Here is an 18,565-nt window from a genome sequence, read left to right as displayed (position 1 = left end):
TCACGTGAGCATGTCTTAACATAACTTCGGGTTAATTAACTGCTCCACATCCCAATAGGACATCCTTCATATCATACAGAAATAACGACACGTTTGTGAGGGTGTAGAACTTCCACTTAGTATCGTTTCTGCAACAATAGGTTTTCATGTAGTTCCTCTGTCAATTCTCTCTTTGAAAGATTGAAGATCATCTCTGTCAGATAAAACGATGGGAGCCGAAAAACTGTTGTTGTTTGCCAGGTCAAAATATTTGAAGTTGTCGGTTTCACCAACGTTCTGCATAACGAAACCAAAAGCGTGGTTAATTTTAACGAAACTACTTAACCTCTGTAAAATGTTATCCAACTTTTCTTTAAGTAGCTGTGAATTTAAGTTTTTAATTTGAAAGTTATAAACACTTTTTGAGAAAACTGTGCATGACTGTCTCGTAGGAACTGTTCAACTGTTTCTATTTCACTCAGCAGCTTAGGGTTTTCAGATGACATGACAAATCAACATGACTTTCATCAAAATTACCGATCTGATAATTGTGCTTCCCTTGTTTGTGTCTTCGCAAGTAGAAGGAGTCGAATGCTTCTCCGCAACTCATCGAAATAGTGATCGAGAATTTTCGGGAGAACGTTGCATCATATGTTTCATTAAGATCGTACGGGTACCAAAGCTCTCGTTACATTTTGAACTCTGGAATATATGACTCTTATTCAGATGGCGACTCAGATTCTTCAGACGTTTCAACAAAAATCTGGGACAAATTGCTATCTCTCGCATCTTTTAATAAAGAAACTTTAACAAGTAAATTATTTGAAAATAAGTTTTTCTCTCAAAATGAGTAGTAACCAAATTTGAGAAGTTTTTCCTCAAAGGAGAATTGAGAATTATCTCAATCTTTAATAAAAAAATGAGAGTTGAACAAGTTTGGAGTTGGCCTGTGCAATGATTGTCGTGTAATCAATAACCTGAATCGTTTGCGGAGTATTCGTATTCGAGCGACACTAGGTCGCTTGAGAATTTGGAAAGGAATTCGCTGATGGAAGGGGAGGGCATTCAGGAGGATTTCACTAATTGGTCTATAGTAGAAGACTTGGTACAAAAAAATTGAAGAACTAAAGTCAGTAAGCAATCAACAGATTGATAATAAAACTCAACAGAAATTTTGGTGGGAATTTTGATTAAGCTTCTATCAATTATTACTAATTGAAACTCACAGAAGTTCTAAACAGTTTCAGCTGATATGTTTCCCTATTTTTAAGCTCTCAAATTCTTCAATTTTCAATTATGTAGGTTGTTTTTCCAGTGACAAAAACATTGAATTGATTATTAAGTTTTTCATAAAAGGGGGAACATGCATCATCATCACAAGCCATGGGAAATTTCGATTAAGCCAAATAAAATTCAACCGTAATGTTTACAATAGATTCTTAAAAGTGACGTAAAGTTGCGTCATTATTTCATCTAATCTAATTGGTTGACAAGGTTAATACGATTTAATGAATTTCTGAAAATTGTTATTCGTACTCGTCGGTGAAAGAATTAACCAATAGTAAAATAGTGAGACAGGTCAGAAGTCGAACTTCGATTTTGAATCACCTCATTTACGCAAGCTTAGAATAACTAAAAAAAACCACGTGACTTTTTCTAATTTTCTTTATCCACTATATTTATCAAAATACACGTTACTCATTTTTGAAATAGCTTTCACTTGATCTAGTTGTTTACATCAGGCTTCTTACAAACATGAATACAAACAACTTTTTGAAGAAGAGGAAGGCTACTGAATATCGCAATAAAGAAATGCAAAAAGAAAATGGAACAGAACCAAAAACTTCTGAATCAAATTTTGGTTTATCTGTCCTAGCAAAGTGTCAAAAAGTAGGATACCTGAAATATGCTTCCAGCTCGAGATGATTTTGGGACATCATTTCCTGTTCCTCCAGAGGGATCAGAATTTCTTTTCGAAAACTAGAAGAACCAACTCAAATCCCATGGAATTCGTTACTCCTAAAGCTCTATCAACGAGTCACTGATGAATTGAGTTTACATCAAATTTTACTGCTGTCTCCTAACGAAGTTCGAAAGCCTCTTCCACAAATTCCCAGCATTCTACATGATGCAGAGGACTATTTTTCTGACAAGCCGTTCTCCCACCGATAATGAAAAAATTGTCGACAGAATGTTGGACGTTAGAGTCCCGGAAGAAAAGTGTATTTCATGCCGTTAGTACGACGGAAGTGATTACTCCCGGACCTTTTTCATTATACACGGGAGCTGCTTCTATTGACAATTTTGGCAGGACAGGATTTCTCAGTGTTCGTGTATCTAACATAAGTATTGTGAAAATCATTATTCTTCAAATATTTCTTCATAACAGTTGTCGGAAAATGTAAAGTTGTTAGAGTTGAAAGTGACAGATGAAAAAGATTTTGGAACTCCGACCGATATGGTATTTGATAATGAGCATAACAAACGAAATTCTTGGAAAATTTTGGGAGAAGATTGTTCAATATCTTTCGATTCATTTTGGCTGATGTGAAGAAACTGCACCGTGGGCATCAATTTTATCAGTTTGTTTCGGTTATGTGTTACCTCAACCACTACCTTAATTTTACCGTAATTATTTAAATAGATATCTTGAAAAGATTACAATTTAATAAAGTGTAGCAACTCAAAAAATATTGCAACTCAATCGCGTAGTTTTATGAGTATGGTTGCTCCTAGCGGATCAGGTAAAAGTTTCATAATATACCAGATGCCTCTGAATGGTACTTTCTTTCCCCTCTTCGATAAAATTTTGTATTTCTATCAACTTTTTCAATCCCTTTACAATGAAATGACTTCAAATCCCCAATATAGCATTTATCAACAATGTTGATTTCGAGATAGTAAGGTCTTTACCAAACGATGGACGCAACTATCTTATAATTTTTGATGACTCATGCAAAGAAATAACTAAGATAAAAGAGTTTGAAAAACTTGACACAGAAGACATAGAAAACTGAGCTGTATATACGTGAAACACTCTGTTCACAAGAGTCCGATCGGTAGAGATGCTGAGCTCCAGAACGCACACATTGTCTTTTTCAAATCACCAAGAGACGTACAGCAGCTAAAAATTTTAGCGAGACAATTAGGACTCGGTGATCAATTGATTCAGTGGTACAATCATGCAACTAATTAACGGTCATTTGATGATTGATCACGACCCTAAAACCCCAGACTTACTAAGATATATAACTGAAAGCACATCAGTTCCTGCTGAATAGTTCGTACGAAACAGTAAAGCTCGTACTACTTTGATTGCAAATACAAAGGACTGTTACAAAGAATCCTGTCAAAGAGAATTCCAGTCGCAGAGAGACAAGTTCTGGCCTCAGAACGGTTTGGAGCTTCTTAAGATTTTGTCTAACCTAGTCCTCGAAAAATTTTGAACCTAATTTTAACAAATTGGTGGAGACAAAACAAAGTTTATTCTTCCTGAATATCTTTGGAGCCAACTACAGAAAATTAAAGAATTCACAAAACAACCAGAAAATCCTTTAAATGATTTCTTTGAGCCTGACAGCGAAAACTTTCACAACACAACCAATTCTCAATGCAAGCCAGAAAGAACAGTAAGGGAGGTAAGTGAAACTACGAAATTACCTGCGTACAAAACACTCTTTTGAAATCAACTTGGGAAGGACTTCTACAAAAAAGAAATCTTGGATTTGATTCTCAACTCATCAAAAATCAAAACTTCGAACAGTCAAACAATTGTTTTGTAAAATTTGGAATTTGAAGTTAGGGTAATATAAATACTGTTTGGTCTCAAAGAACTTTTTCTCTGCTCCATGAAACAATTTTAAGGGTTCTAGATCTACCCTCATCATTAATAACGAACAAAAATGTCAGGCAAGAGCAAGAAGAATGGATATTTTCCCCGTTCTTAGAGGATTCATCTAGCAAAACTCTACCGGAGGGGAGAGGCAGGTTTTAGATTTATTTTGAAATTAAAAGAGCATGGTGAGTTTACGAAAAAATAATTAAAAAAACTTTCTTTAATCGAAACAATCGTATACGAAGCATAAACAAGCTATTCCAAAACATCCAACATACCTCTCATTGTTCGATATCTTAAGGAGATTTGGTGTATGGATCTGGCTCAGGTAGATAAACTTGCTCATGGAAACTCTGGAACTAAGTATTTGATGACTGTTGCTATTTTTTCACGATTTGTATGAGTAAGATCAATGCGGAACAAAAACGCTAAAAGTAACGAAGCATATGTTATCATACCATGCTCGAGTGATGATCAATTGACGTTTCCGAAAAATTTATGCTTTGATAGTGGAGAGCAATTTCCTGCAGACTCCAGAAACTTTTGCGAAGATGCTGGTATTGTTATTTACAGCGTTCATACTGAAATGAAGGCATTGTTAGCTGAGATATTTTCGTACATTGGAAAAAAAGTATTTATCCCTATCTTGAAGGGTATGAAACTGAGAAATATATACCAGGTCTCTTGTACTTTGTATCAACAATGAACAGTAGGGTTAACAGAAGCGTTGGAATGAAACGTAAAGACGTCAGGAATGAACATCACCTACAAGTCCTGTACACTTCAATGAAAGATCCAAAAGCCCGAAAACCTAAACTGAAGAGCGGAGACAAAGTCCGGTTAGCAATCGAAGAGTACAATTTCCGTAAAGGGTACAAACCTCAATTTAAGCACGAAATTTATCAAGTTGAAAAGGTGTCAACGGAGCCTGAAGTAGCCTCTATAATTAAAACTCAACAAACGGTGTCCTTAAAGGAAGATACTATGAGCGAGAGCTGCAGAAGGTTATTTAGGAATGGATAGTTTTACCCTTGAGATAGTGTCTTCAGCTTCTAAAAATTTTTACTTATTGGAAAACCTATTGGTGTCTTTTTCTAATTTTTTACCGGATCAAATAGCTCTCGAGGGGAATTGGGAAATTGCTTTGCTGGAAATTTCCTATCCCTTTCTCTACAACAACATAACTGAAGGCAAGTTCAGGCACGTCAACAACCCAAACAAGTCCAAGGAAACGAAAGAAACAATCCCTTCTGTGGGGATCAGTATCGATTATGATCCACTTTACATTCAACCTGGACTTTATATGTCCCTCGATGAAATACTCACCAGCATGAACAATTCGCTTAAGAAATAACGGTCGACACAAAAAGTAGATCTCAAATGGAGTATCAATCAAGTATCTCGGAAAATTGACATTTCTTTACCAAGCAAATATTCACATCTTGTGATTTTTAGTCCTCACCTGTCTACAATACTTGGATTCCCTTTAAATGTTTGGCTTAAGGGTATCGGACCGCATGAGAGCCTATATCCTATAGATATTATGAGAATCCATTCGTTATTGGTTTACCTTGACGTTGTTGAAGTGCACTGAAATTAAGGTAATATAAATACTGAACAAAATCATGTTAATAATGAGACTTCAATATGAACAAAATCTTTCTCATCTATGATTCCGATTTGTGACAATTTGTCTTCAGTAGAATTTTTTTGGCAGATAAAAAAGCGAGTTGCAAACCGACCAATCTCCATTCACTTTCCTCTCCTTCACCATTGCAACTCCATTGCAGAAGTGTGGAAAGAAGAAGTACACTCTATCAAATTCACTCAACTGTACGGACTTCGTGAATGATACTCATTTATTGGAGATACAAAGACTCCCGTTCTGCGTTGCTTTCCATTCGAGCAAAGATAAAATATGTTTTACAAAATTCATAAATAATATTTCTTTCGATAATCTACAATTTCGACGTTTGTTGAGAAACTCAATCCTCTCAATTTAAACAGAGCTCCGTACCTAAACAGGAGAATTAATTCCATTCGTATCTGTTGGTTTGACCCAAGTCAGTTTACTATTCAGAAAACAAAAATAAATGATTTCACCATATACTGAATTCAAAAATGGTGGGATCTGAATCTACTCTTTATTTTAGTGGAATATCAAGACAACGTGGAAGAGGTTTTGGAATTTTTGCTGGCACGGTAGCTCGTATCGCTTTTCCAGTAATTAGAAATTATTTTTACCTGCTGCTAAAAGAATTGGACGTGAATTTGTGGAATCTTCCCTACCACAAATTGGAGGAGATGCTGCTGGAAGAACCTCAAAGAAAAAGGCACTCAAAAGACCTGCTTTGACACCTCGAAGAAGCAATTAGGAGTAGGCAAAAATCGGGGTACAAGAAAAAGTCGACCAACAAAAGGAACTAAAATCAAAAGGCGAAAAACCATAGAACACACAAGAAGTTCAAACGGAAGGTCAACAAAAGAAAACCAATTCAAAAGAAGTGATCGAGACTTTAATTCGAAACCCTCCAGAATAATGAGTGGAATTCCTCCAGAAGCAACACACAAGTACCTTTATTTATTGCAAAAAATCCCAAAATATGTCTCGAATTTTATTTAACAGAAAATCTCAAAAAAAAACAGTCGAAGCATTGGTTTCTGGTGGCAAATTGTCAACAATTTTGATAAACAACAGTGGTCAAGTGACAAAATTTTGATAATAGTCAACTGAAAAAATTGTTATCTTCATTACATTGAAATTCACTTTTTTGAGGTTTTTTCCAGCGAACCATGTTTCCTATCTCATTCCTCTGGATATGTTTTGTATTGTCAATTCCGATGTTTCAACTTCTCGGGGTGCTCATTGGATGTTATTAGCTAACAAACAAGTTTGCACTATTTTGCAGATTCACTCGGCAAACCGAGCTCCTATTACTACCATCTTCAACCTCAATTTCCCCAATGAGTGAACGAACTCGTGTCATGTAAACTTCAAAAAGCTGATTTATGTGTTTTATATTGTTTTTATTTCGCTTATGTATTGTATAACAATTTGTACGTGTTCAATATTAATGATATTATGCTGACGAGATTTTTCGCATTTGTTTCATCATTATTTGTTACAAAACAAGAGTAAAAAATAAATAAAACAAGTTATGAAAAGTTCTTAGACAGATTGTGTAATCAACTCTACAAAGTTTCCTTTTTAACTTTTTTCAAGGGACTTGAGTTCTCTTCGTCGTCGCTCTCCATATCTCCAGTAAATAGCCTTCACTGTAAAACGTTTTGTGCTCTTTGAAACACTCTGGGCTTCTTTTTCGGTGCATCAGTGAGGCTATGATGGTTTCTGGTGAATATTTTGTTTTCATCAAATGAATTGAAGTGCAAGGACTTCCGTACACCGCTTTTCTTGAAGGATAACTTCTTCCTGGGAGCGTTGGAGACAATCTGTGACGCATAGTTAGAGGGTGTGTTCACATTTTCAGGTCGCATACTCAACTTTTTCTTTTGGGTTGAGATTTCACCGTGCGACGTTTAACCGAAGACAACGGTTTCTCGTCCACAGTTACCTTCACAATCTAGACATACCGAAAAGGATGACTCCTCAGAAATGTATTCTTTGTCCCTATCTTTCTCGTCGTTTTCCTTTTCGTTCTCAATCTCCTCAAGCATGTCTTCTTCCTCATGCCTATCTTCCTCTTCCTTGTTCATTACTTTTTCGTCCTTATTCTTCTCAGACATGTGTTTTGTGATCTCATTTTCCTCATTCATTTCTTTTTCATTTTTTTTCATACATTTCTTCTTGGACTTCACTTTCCTCATGCATGTTTTCTTCTGACTCTTTTTCCACATACATGCTTTTTTCGGCCTCACTTTCGTGTTACATGTTTTCTTCGGACTCACTTTGAAATTCACATTTTTGGGGTTTTTTCCTTATCTCACATTTTTGGGGTTTTTTCCATCTCACATTTTTGGGGTTTTTTTCCATATCTTCAGTAAATAGCCTTCACTTTAAAACGTTTTGTGCTCTTTGAAACACTCTGGGCTTCTTTTTCGGTGCATCAGTGAGGCTATGATGGTTTCTGGTGAATATTTTGTTTTCATCAAATGAATTGAAGTGCAAGGACTTCCGTACACCGCTTTTCTTGAAGGATAACTTCTTCCTGGGAGCGTTGGAGACAATCTGTGACGCATAGTTAGAGGGTGTGTTCACATTTTCAGGTCGCATACTCAACTTTTTCTTTTGGGTTGAGATTTCACCGTGCGACGTTTAACCGAAGACAACGGTTTCTCGTCCACAGTTACCTTCACAATCTAGACATACCGAAAAGGATGACTCCTCAGAAATGTTTTCTTTGTCCCTATCTTTCTCGTCGTTTTCCTTTTCGTTCTCAATCTCCTCAAGCATGTCTTCTTCCTCATGCCTATCTTCCTCTTCCTTGTTCATTACTTTTCCGTCCCTATTCTTCTCAGACATGTGTTTTGTGATCTCATTTTCCTCATTCATTTCTGTCATTGCCATCATACATTTCTTCTTGGACTTCAGTTTCCTCATGCATGTTTTCTTCTTACTCTTTTTCCACATAGATGCTTTCTTCGGCCTCACTTTCGTGTTACATGTTTTCTTCGGACTCACTTTGAAATTCACTTTTTTGGGGTTTTTTCCATATCTCACATTTTTGGGGTTTTTCCATATCTCTCATCTTTGGGGTTTTTTCCATATCTCCAGTAAATAGCCTTCACTGTAAAACGTTTTGTGCTCTTTGAAACACTCTGGGCTTCTTTTTCGGTGCATCAGTGAGGCTATGATGGTTTCTGGTGAATATTTTGTTTTCATCAAATGAATTAAAGTGCAAGGACTTCCGTACACCGCTTTTTTGAAGGATAACTTCTTCCTGGGAGCGTTGGAGACAGTCTGTGACGCATAGTTAGAGGGTGTGTTCACATTTTCAGGTCGTATACTCAACTTTTTCTTTTGGGTTGAGATTTCACCGTGCGACGTTTAAGCGAAGACAAGGGTTTCTCGTCCACAGTTACCTTCACAATCTAGACATACCGAAAAGGATGACTCCTCAGAAATGTATTCTTTGTCCCTATCTTTTTCGTCGTTTTCCTTTTCGTTCTCAATCTCCTCAAGCATGTCTTCTTCCTCATGCCTATCTTCCTCTTCCTTGTTCATTACTTTTTCGTGCTTATTCTTCTCAGACATGTGTTTTGTGATCTCATTTTCCTCATTCATTTCTTTGTCATTTTTATCATACATTTCTTCTTGGACTTCACTTTCCTCATGCATGTTTTCTTCTGACTCTTTTTCCACATACATGCTTTTTTCGGCCACACTTTCGTGTTACATGTTTTCTTCGGACTCACTTTGAAATTCACATTTTTGGGGTTTTTTCCATATCTCACATTTTTGGGGTTTTTTCCATCTCACATTTTTGGGGTTTTTTCCATATCTTCAGTAAATAGCCTTCACTTTAAAACGTTTTGTGCTCTTTGAAACACTCTGGGCTTCTTTTTCGGTGCATCAGTGAGGCTATGATGGTTTCTGGTGAATATTTTGTTTTCATCAAATGAATTGAAGTGCAAGGACTTCCTTACACCGCTTTTCTTGAAGGATAACTTCTTCCTGGGAGCGTTGGAGACAATCTGTGACGCATAGTTAGAGGGTGTGTTCACATTTTCAGGTCGCATACTCAACTTTTTCTTTTGGGTTGAGATTTCACCGTGCGACGTTTAACCGAAGACAACGGTTTCTCGTCCACAGTTACCTCCACAATCTAGACGTACCGAAAACGATGACTCCTCAGAAATGTTTTCTTTGTCCCTATCTTTCTCGTCGTTTTCCTTTTCGTTCTCAATCTCCTCAAGCATGTCTTCTTCCTCATGCCTATCTTCCTCTTCCTTGTTCATTACTTTTCCGTCCCTATTCTTCTCAGACATGTGTTTTGTGATCTCATTTTCCTCATTCATTTCTGTCATTGCCATCATACATTTCTTCTTGGACTTCAGTTTCCTCATGCATGTTTTCTTCTTACTCTTTTTCCACATAGATGCTTTCTTCGGCCTCACTTTCGTGTTACATGTTTTCTTCGGACTCACTTTGAAATTCACATTTTTGGGGTTTTTTCCATATCTCACATTTTTGGGGTTTTTCCATATCTCTCATCTTCGGGGTTTTTTCCATATCTCCAGTAAATAGCCTTCACTGTAAAACGTTTTGTGCTCTTTGAAACACTCTGGGCTTCTTTTTCGGTGCATCAGTGAGGCTATGATGGTTTCTGGTGAATATTTTGTTTTCATCAAATGAATTAAAGTGCAAGGACTTCCGTACACCGCTTTTTTGAAGGATAACTTCTTCCTGGGAGCGTTGGAGACAGTCTGTGACGCATAGTTAGAGGGTGTGTTCACATTTTCAGGTCGTATACTCAACTTTTTCTTTTGGGTTGAGATTTCACCGTGCGACGTTTAACCGAAGACAAGGGTTTCTCGTCCACAGTTACCTTCACAATCTAGACATACCGAAAAGGATGACTCCTCAGAAATGTATTCTTTGTCCCTATCTTTCTCGTCGTTTTCCTTTTCGTTCTCAATCTCCTCAAGCATGTCTTCTTCCTCATGCCTATCTTCCTCTTCCTTGTTCATTACTTTTTCGTGCTTATTCTTCTCAGACATGTGTTTTGTGATCTCATTTTCCTCATTCATTTCTTTGTCATTTTCATCATACATTTCTTCTTGGACTTCACTTTCCTCATGCATGTTTTCTTCTGACTCTTTTTCCACATACATGCTTTTTTCGGCCTCACTTTTGTGTTACATGTTTTCTTCGGACTCACTTTGAAATTCACATTTTTGGGGTTTTTTTCCAGCGAACCATGTTTCCTATCTCATTCCTCTGGATATGTTTTGTATTGTCAATTCCGATGTTTCAACTTCTCGGGGTGCTCATTGGATGTTATTAGCTAACAAACAAGTTTGCACTATTTTGCAGATTCACTCGGCAAACCGATCTCCTATTACTACCATCTTCAACCTCAATTTCCCCAATGAGTGAACGAACTCGTGTCATGTAAACTTCAAAAAGCTGATTTATGCGTTTTATATTGTTTTTATTTCGCTTATGTATTGTATAACAATTTGTACGTGTTCAATATTAATGATATTATGCTGACGAGATTTTTCGCATTTGTTTCATCATTATTTGTTACAAAACAAGAGTAAAAAATAAATAAAACAAGTTATGAAAAGTTATGAGACAGATTGTGTAATCAACTCTACAAAGTTTCCTTTTTAACTTTTTTCAAGGGACTTGAGTTCTCTTCGTCGTCGCTCTCCATATCTCCAGTAAATAGCCTTCACTGTAAAACGTTTTGTGCTCTTTGAAACACTCTGGGCTTCTTTTTCGGTGCATCAGTGAGGCTATGATGGTTTCTGGTGAATATTTTGTTTTCATCAAATGAATTGAAGTGCAAGGACTTCCGTACACCGCTTTTCTTGAAGGATAACTTCTTCCTGGGAGCGTTGGAGACAATCTGTGACGCATAGTTAGAGGGTGTGTTCACATTTTCAGGTCGCATACTCAACTTTTTCTTTTGGGTTGAGATTTCACCGTGCGACGTTTAACCGAAGACAACGGTTTCTCGTCCACAGTTACCTCCACAATCTAGACATACCGAAAACGATGACTCCTCAGAAATGCATTCTTTGTCCCTATCTTTCTCGTCCTTTTCCTTTTCGTTCTCAATCTCCTCAAGCATGTCTTCTTCCTCATGCCTATCTTCCTCTTCCTTGTTCATTACTTTTTCGTCCTTATTATTCTCAGACTTGTGTTTTGTGATCTCATTTTCCTCATTCATTTCTTTGTCATTTTTATCATACATTTCTTCTTGGACTTCACTTTCCTCATGCATGTTTTCTTCTGACTCTTTTTCCACATGCATGCTTTCTTCGGCCTCACTTTCGTGTTACATGTTTTCTTCGGACTCACTTTCCACATACATGCTTTCTTCGATTTCCCTTTCCTCGTACATGTTTTCTTCGGACTAACTTTCCACATACATGCTTTTGTCGATTTCCCTTTCCTCATACATGTTTTCTTCGGAATCAATTTCCACATTCATGCTTTCTTCGCTCTCATTTTTCTCATACATGTTTTCTTCGTGCGCACTTTCCTTAAACATGTCTTCTTGATCCTGATTCGTACCTTCTTGGTTTCCGTCATCACCAGCGTCACACATCTCAGGTTGTTTTCAATCAATTGATCCATGCTCCTCTCCAACATTCATGATTAAATCATTTGTAAAAGAGGGTTCGAGAAAAGAATACTCATCCCGCACTGGAAAAACACCACAAACTTTAGAATCTCTACTTCACGCATGTATGCCAATTGGTTATTATGCAGTGGAAAATATGCAGTTTCAAAATCGCCAAACTGTCGTTGAACGTCGGATGTCAGTTCGATATCATCTGACAGTCGCGAATTCTTCTGCTTTTTTGTTTATAGTTGAGACGTCAATATGAACAAATATTTTCTCATCTATGATTCCGATTTTTGACAAGTTCTTCAGTAGAATTTTCGGCAGATAAAAAAGCGAGTTGCAAACCGACCAATCTCCATTCACTTTCCTCTCCTTCACCATTGCAACTCCATTGCAGAAGTGTGGAAAGAAAAATACTCTCTATCAAATTCACTCAACTGTACAGACTTCGTGAATGACTCTAAACACAGATGACGACCGATAAGTTCAAGAATAATGCCAAAACTCAGAAAATTTTATTAGGTAACCATGCTCTATCCTAATTTTTAACTCATGTTTTACGCTGTATCCATGTTTTACTATTAAAACAGTAAAAACTTTAATAAAAATTTGAAAATTAAAATTCGGCAGAAATGTTCCCTCTTTTTGACAATATACTAGGCGCTGATGTGATTTTTTTATAATATCACAGATAGAGTAAACCAAAATGTCGATTAGAATTGCTAGGTGAAAATTTGTCAAGTCCTCCCTCTACTTAACACTATACTAAAAGTTGATATGATTTTTTGTATGATTTCACAGACAGAATAAACCAAAATGTCACTTAGAATTGTGAGGTCAAAAAATTCGGCATAATCCCCACCTCTATTTTACACTATTCTAGAAGTTGATATGATTTTATTTGATTTCACAAATAGAATATTCCAAAATTTCGATTAGAAATGTGGGTCAAAATTTCGGCATAAGTCCTCCGTCTATTTTACACTACACTAGGCTAGGCGTTGGTGTGATTTTCTTATATCATTTTACAGATAGTTTAAACCAAAATGTTGATTAGAATTGCTAGGTCAAAAATTCGGCATACGTCCTTCCCCTATTTTACACTATACTAGGCGTTGATATGATTTTTTGTGTTTTCACTAATAGAACAAATCAAAATGTCTTGCTAGGTCAACAATTCGGCGTAAGTCCTTCCTCTATTTTACACTATACTAGGCGTTGATGTGATTTTTTACGTGTTTTCTTTAAAAAGAACAAACCAAAACTTCGATTAAATTTTCCATGTTAAAATTTGGGCATAGTTCCTCCCTCTACTTCACACTATACTAATCGCTGATGCAGTTTTTTATGCGTTTTCACTAATTGAATAAACCAAAATATCGATTAGAAATGGCAGGTTAAATTTCGGACATAGTTCCTCTCCCTACTTCACACTATACTAAACGTTGATGCAGTTTTATGTGTTTTCACTAATAGAACAAACCAAAACATCGATAGAATAGGCAGGTTAAAATTCGGACTTATTTTCTGCCTCTACTTTACACTATACTGAACGTTGATGCAGTTTTTTTTAATCTTTTTTCACTAATAGATCAAAACAAAATATCGATTATTTTTGCCAGGTTAAGATCCGGACATAGTTCTTCCTTCTACTTTACACTATAAAAAAATCTGTGTTTTTTATATGGTTCACCTAATTATTTACACAACTCAATGATCAATTTAAAGAACAGATGTTAAAACTCACCACTAGCCATTGTTGGATTGAACTGTTTGTAATAGTGTTTCCAAATATTTCTCTCAATAGATCACACAAATCGAAACTTGTCAGGAATTTAATTGAAGTGTGAAATTACTTTAGATTCGGATTGAAATGATCACGCAAGTTTAACGATGAAATGAATTTAGAGTTATAGTAAAATCATCACACGAGTTGGATGATGAAAAGAATTTTTGGATAGATTGAAAAGATCACACGAGCTAAGTTAGATTATGAAATTACTTCTTAATTTTCCTTCGCCAATTTTATTCGGTTATTACTCATCGTAGGAAGAATCAGAATCAATTAGCACTGGTACATAATGACCAGAAACGTTGGGGAACAGTTTTTAACCACAAGTTTTCCAAGGTTTCACTATTTTGGTTGTATAAATGAAAATGGAACCGTGAAACCATCAGCCACACCTTTGGCATTATTTCTTTCACATCTTTTTACGTTCCTGTTTTAAAATGGACTGTTTTTAAGAACTGAAAACAGCATTACGGCTCAGTTACAGAACAACATTAATTGACGATGTTTTCGTGCACTGGCTGTTGCGAAATACCAAAGGAGCGAGACTTTTTTTTATTGCGCAATGGCTTAAAAATTTCTTGCATGGTCAAATGGGAAAGGAGTACATTTTAATGTTTCGTTATACCTGTATTTTTCGTATCACTTGTCCGCGCTCGAAAAAGAAACGTATCCAGATGAACAAACTGGTTGGAAAAAATTGATGATAGAAAAGGAGTTTTCTGGTCTTTATCAAAATTTCCTCTAATGTCGGAAGCTATCCCTGTTTGACGCTTTAATGTTCTCTTACCTTCGGAAGACTTATCTTCCTTTTCGTCTTTTGTTTCAATTTAATCCACAATAATCGATCATCGAGAAATGGTTTTGTTGATATTGATATCACGAATTTGAGACTTCAATAAAGTTTGCTGTATCTCATTTCTATTATGATTTCTTTTGTTTCAAAATGTGATTAGGAGCCAATGCAGCTTTGATTGGGCTAGAAGTGTTTGCTTGAGGCTTTCAAAGGGTGCAATGAAGTGGTTTTTGGCGATAGTTATATGAAATTTAGCGAATTTTCCATTTGAATTAGATTTTGAATTTTTTTAAAAAAATTTGTCGATTTTCGAATTTCCACTCCTTCGGGGGCAATATTTTTTTCAGAGCTTGGGTCCGGTTTTTCGTAATTTAGTGGGAGTAGTTTTTTCGAGGTCATTCGTCAAAAACTAGAGAAAAATTTCTTCAGTTGTGGCCAATTATTGCAGTTTTGTCAGCTTTTTGTTCTTGTTCTGTTTGTGGTTTTTTGTGCAACCAAAATTCTGCTGGATTACATTTTTGTTCTGAATATTTAAAAAGGGAACTTTGTTTTCTAACTCATTGGTTTAAATAATTAGACAATTTTGCAGTTATTTTCTTTTTCAAATTTTCAACTTCGAAAATCTCAACTCAAGTTAGCAACATTGTTTTGGCTTTTCACTGCGTTTATCCGAATGCTTTAACGTTATAGTTTTGTTGTTTTGAGGATTTTGACATCAAGAAGCTCTAGCTAATCATTACTTTTAGTATAAATTGTTTTGCCTGCCCCTGCTTGCCAGCCCTTGCTGCTTATATAACAAGATTTTTTTATTTGTCAATTCTTTTATTGGGTGACCATTGACATTGATCGAACAGTTTGTTACTTAGCACGCTGATCATAAATGTTTATGCACTTTACGTGCTGGATTTTGTTTTTCTCTAAATTTGTAAAAACCGTGCCTCTTTGACTCGACAATTCTGTCGATTGTGTTTCAAGACGAATTGTCGTGCTGATTTTTTGGCAGCCTGACACTCTTTCACATTTGCTCACACGGCAAGGCTGAGAAAGTAAAATTTCCTGATTTACGTTTTACTTTTCATTGACGGCTTTTGCGCTTGTGCCTTTATTTCTCTATCTAGCAAAGGATTTTAAATTAGCTCCGTGAATTGATTTTAATCATAAGTGTCTAACCTCCCTCAAGAAAAGATTTAAAACGTATTCCGAGGAGTGGAACAAGAAATGAGTGGTACTTTATCACGGAAAGAGTTTTTTTACAAGTTTTTAGCGGCGTCGATAACTCTCCAACTCAAATTTCTGTAACTGTTTCTATCTTTAATGGACGTTGCGCATGTCTATTCTACATCTTTTCAGGCATTCTGCTGTCTTTATATTAAGTTTTTAGGAGTGTTAATTCTCTCAGCCTCATGTATAAGTTTTCTATAATATCATTCAGTTAAAAATATCAGTAATGCGTTTTTCTGTGTCCTGACCTGTTGGTTTTGGTAAATATTGGTCTTATTAATATTTTATTCAGTGTATGGTTTTTTACTTTGTAACAGATAAAAAAAAAGTTGCTTCTGAGTTGATTCTTTAGTGTTTTCAAAAGAGGTTTTCGGCATTCTGAAAGCATTTTCTAATAATTCAGTGATTATATTTCGGATTTTTAAAAATTTCTCTGAACTACCATATCACGCAATTAAGTTTACTCTATAAGTAGAGCCCATCCTACAACTAAACATTCAACCCACCTACCACTAACGACTTCATCTCCCAACCACCTCGCCATTCTTGAAAAAGTGAGATCGGTTTTGTCTGCATTTTCTTTTTAATATGCTTTCGTGGATAATAATTTCCAAGACAGCTTGGTTTTCTGATAATACTTCTTATTTTGTGCCTTGTTTGTTCTCGAGTTTTTTTTGCTCTTCTTCTACTCGTTTCTGGTCTTTACCGAATTTGTTTTGCATGCTAACGTTTTACTGACATTGTTTTCAGTTTTGCTCTCTCATTCAAAATTTTATTGCAGTTTTGCTCTCTCGTTCACAATTTTCCTGCAGTTTTGCTCTTTCATTCACAATTTTATTATAGTTTTGCTCTCTCGTTCTCAATTTTATTGCAGTTTTGCTCTCTTGTTCACAATTTTATTGCGGTTTTGCTCTCTCGTTCACAATTTTTTTGCAGTTTTGCTCTCGCGTTCACAATTTTATTGCGGTTTTGCTCTCTCGTTCACAATTTTATTGCGGTTTTGCTCTCTCGTTTGCAATTTTTTTGCAGTTCTGCTCTCTCGTTCTGAATTTTATTGCAGTTTTGCTCTCTCGTTCACAGTTTTATGGCAGTTTTGCTCTCTCGCTCTCACTTTCATTGCAGTTTTGCTCTCTCGTGCACAATTTTAATGAGATTTTGCTCTGTCGTTCACAATTTTATTGCAGTTTTGCTCTTTCACAATTTTATTGCAGTTTTGCTCTCTCCTTCACAATTTTATTGCAGTTTTCCTCTCGTTCACAATTTTTTTGCAGTTTTGCTCTCTCGTTCACATTTTTATTGCAGTTTTGCTCTCTCATTTGCAATTTTATTGCAGTTTTGCTCTCTCGTTTGCAATTTTATTGCAGTTTTGCTCTCTCGTTCACAATTTTTATTGCAGTTTTCCTCTCGTTCACAATTTAAGACATTCGTAGTCAGTTGGTGGCATCCTACTCTTGAAAGCCCTGAGTTTGGGTGCTTCATCTTGAATTTTACTAGTTTCTATGATCAAGCTATAGTCACGTCATTCAAAGCCCCTTGATGAACTTAACCCCCCATTCCCCCCGTTATAATAAATGAATAAATGAATCGAACGCCTCATCAGTCATTCGAGAGTTCATCTGACTTTGGTCTTTTTAGATATTGCTACTTTTATTGTTTGTCATTGTTGGTGGCTCACTGAACTAATTAGAAGATTTCTGTCATTGAGTCAAAATTCTTCACCTGGATTTTTCGTTTGTTATTTAAATTTGCTCGGAAATTGGGCGTATCATTTTATGGCGATCCTTTCTGGGCTTGTTCTGTCGGCGAGCTGTTGGTTCAGTTTCTACATAGGGATATAATTCGATGAGAGGGTTCTCTCTGCTATTCTGTCGGCTGTTCAGATTTATCTTCGTTTCGTTGACGAGTGAAAAGGTTTATTGAAATTGAACTAAAAATTATCGAATTAAGATAAAATTGTTTCGAGTAGTTTTGATCATACTGTGCTTTATCCTAATTAGCTTCCTGGAAATTTTTCCTGCAGGTTTACTTCCAAGAATTGCAATTAATTTTATTGGTGTCAGTTTACGCACGAAGAAGGCGATTTTATAGGTTTTTAGTTCAATGGCAATTGATATTTTTTAATAAGCTGTGTCTGTAACCAGCTGGCGTATTTTGAAGCTCCCTAGTGATGTTAATGCCCTTTCCTCACCCGCTGAAGCCAGCTTTTTTTAAGAGGAATGGAGCAATTCCTCCAAAAATTGGTCATGTTTTTGTGTGTCTATCGCATTTATATTAAGGAGCAGTTTCCTTAGAACAAATAGCAGAATTTGGCAAAACCTGTCGTCCAAAAATCGTAGCAATCCTTTTTGCCAGAGACTGCTTGAGTTGTTGATATATTTTCTAATAACCCTCCGGCCCTCCGGCTATTATTAAGCGTTCTTTTTTTACAATTCAATTTTGGGGCGCTGTCTTTTTTTAAGGTCTCTTCAGACATTTTCATGATTTTTAAAATCAAATAGGAGTCGTGATTTTGGTCACGTCAAAACAAAAATGGAGCAAAAGCGAGTGATTTTGCGGCGTGAAATTTTTTCACTCGAATTTCACAGTAGAATGAGAAAATGGTGTTCCAACAAAAATTCGGTTTCTCGCTAGTTGTTTTTTTTGTTCACTTGCGGCATTTTCACTTTGATTTTTTGACTGTTTTT

Source organism: Convolutriloba macropyga, chromosome 1, assembly GCF_964194025.1.
Source record: "Convolutriloba macropyga chromosome 1, txConMacr16.3, whole genome shotgun sequence".
NCBI lineage: Eukaryota > Metazoa > Xenacoelomorpha > Acoela > Convolutidae > Convolutriloba > Convolutriloba macropyga.
Note: the sequence above shows the minus strand (reverse complement) of the source record.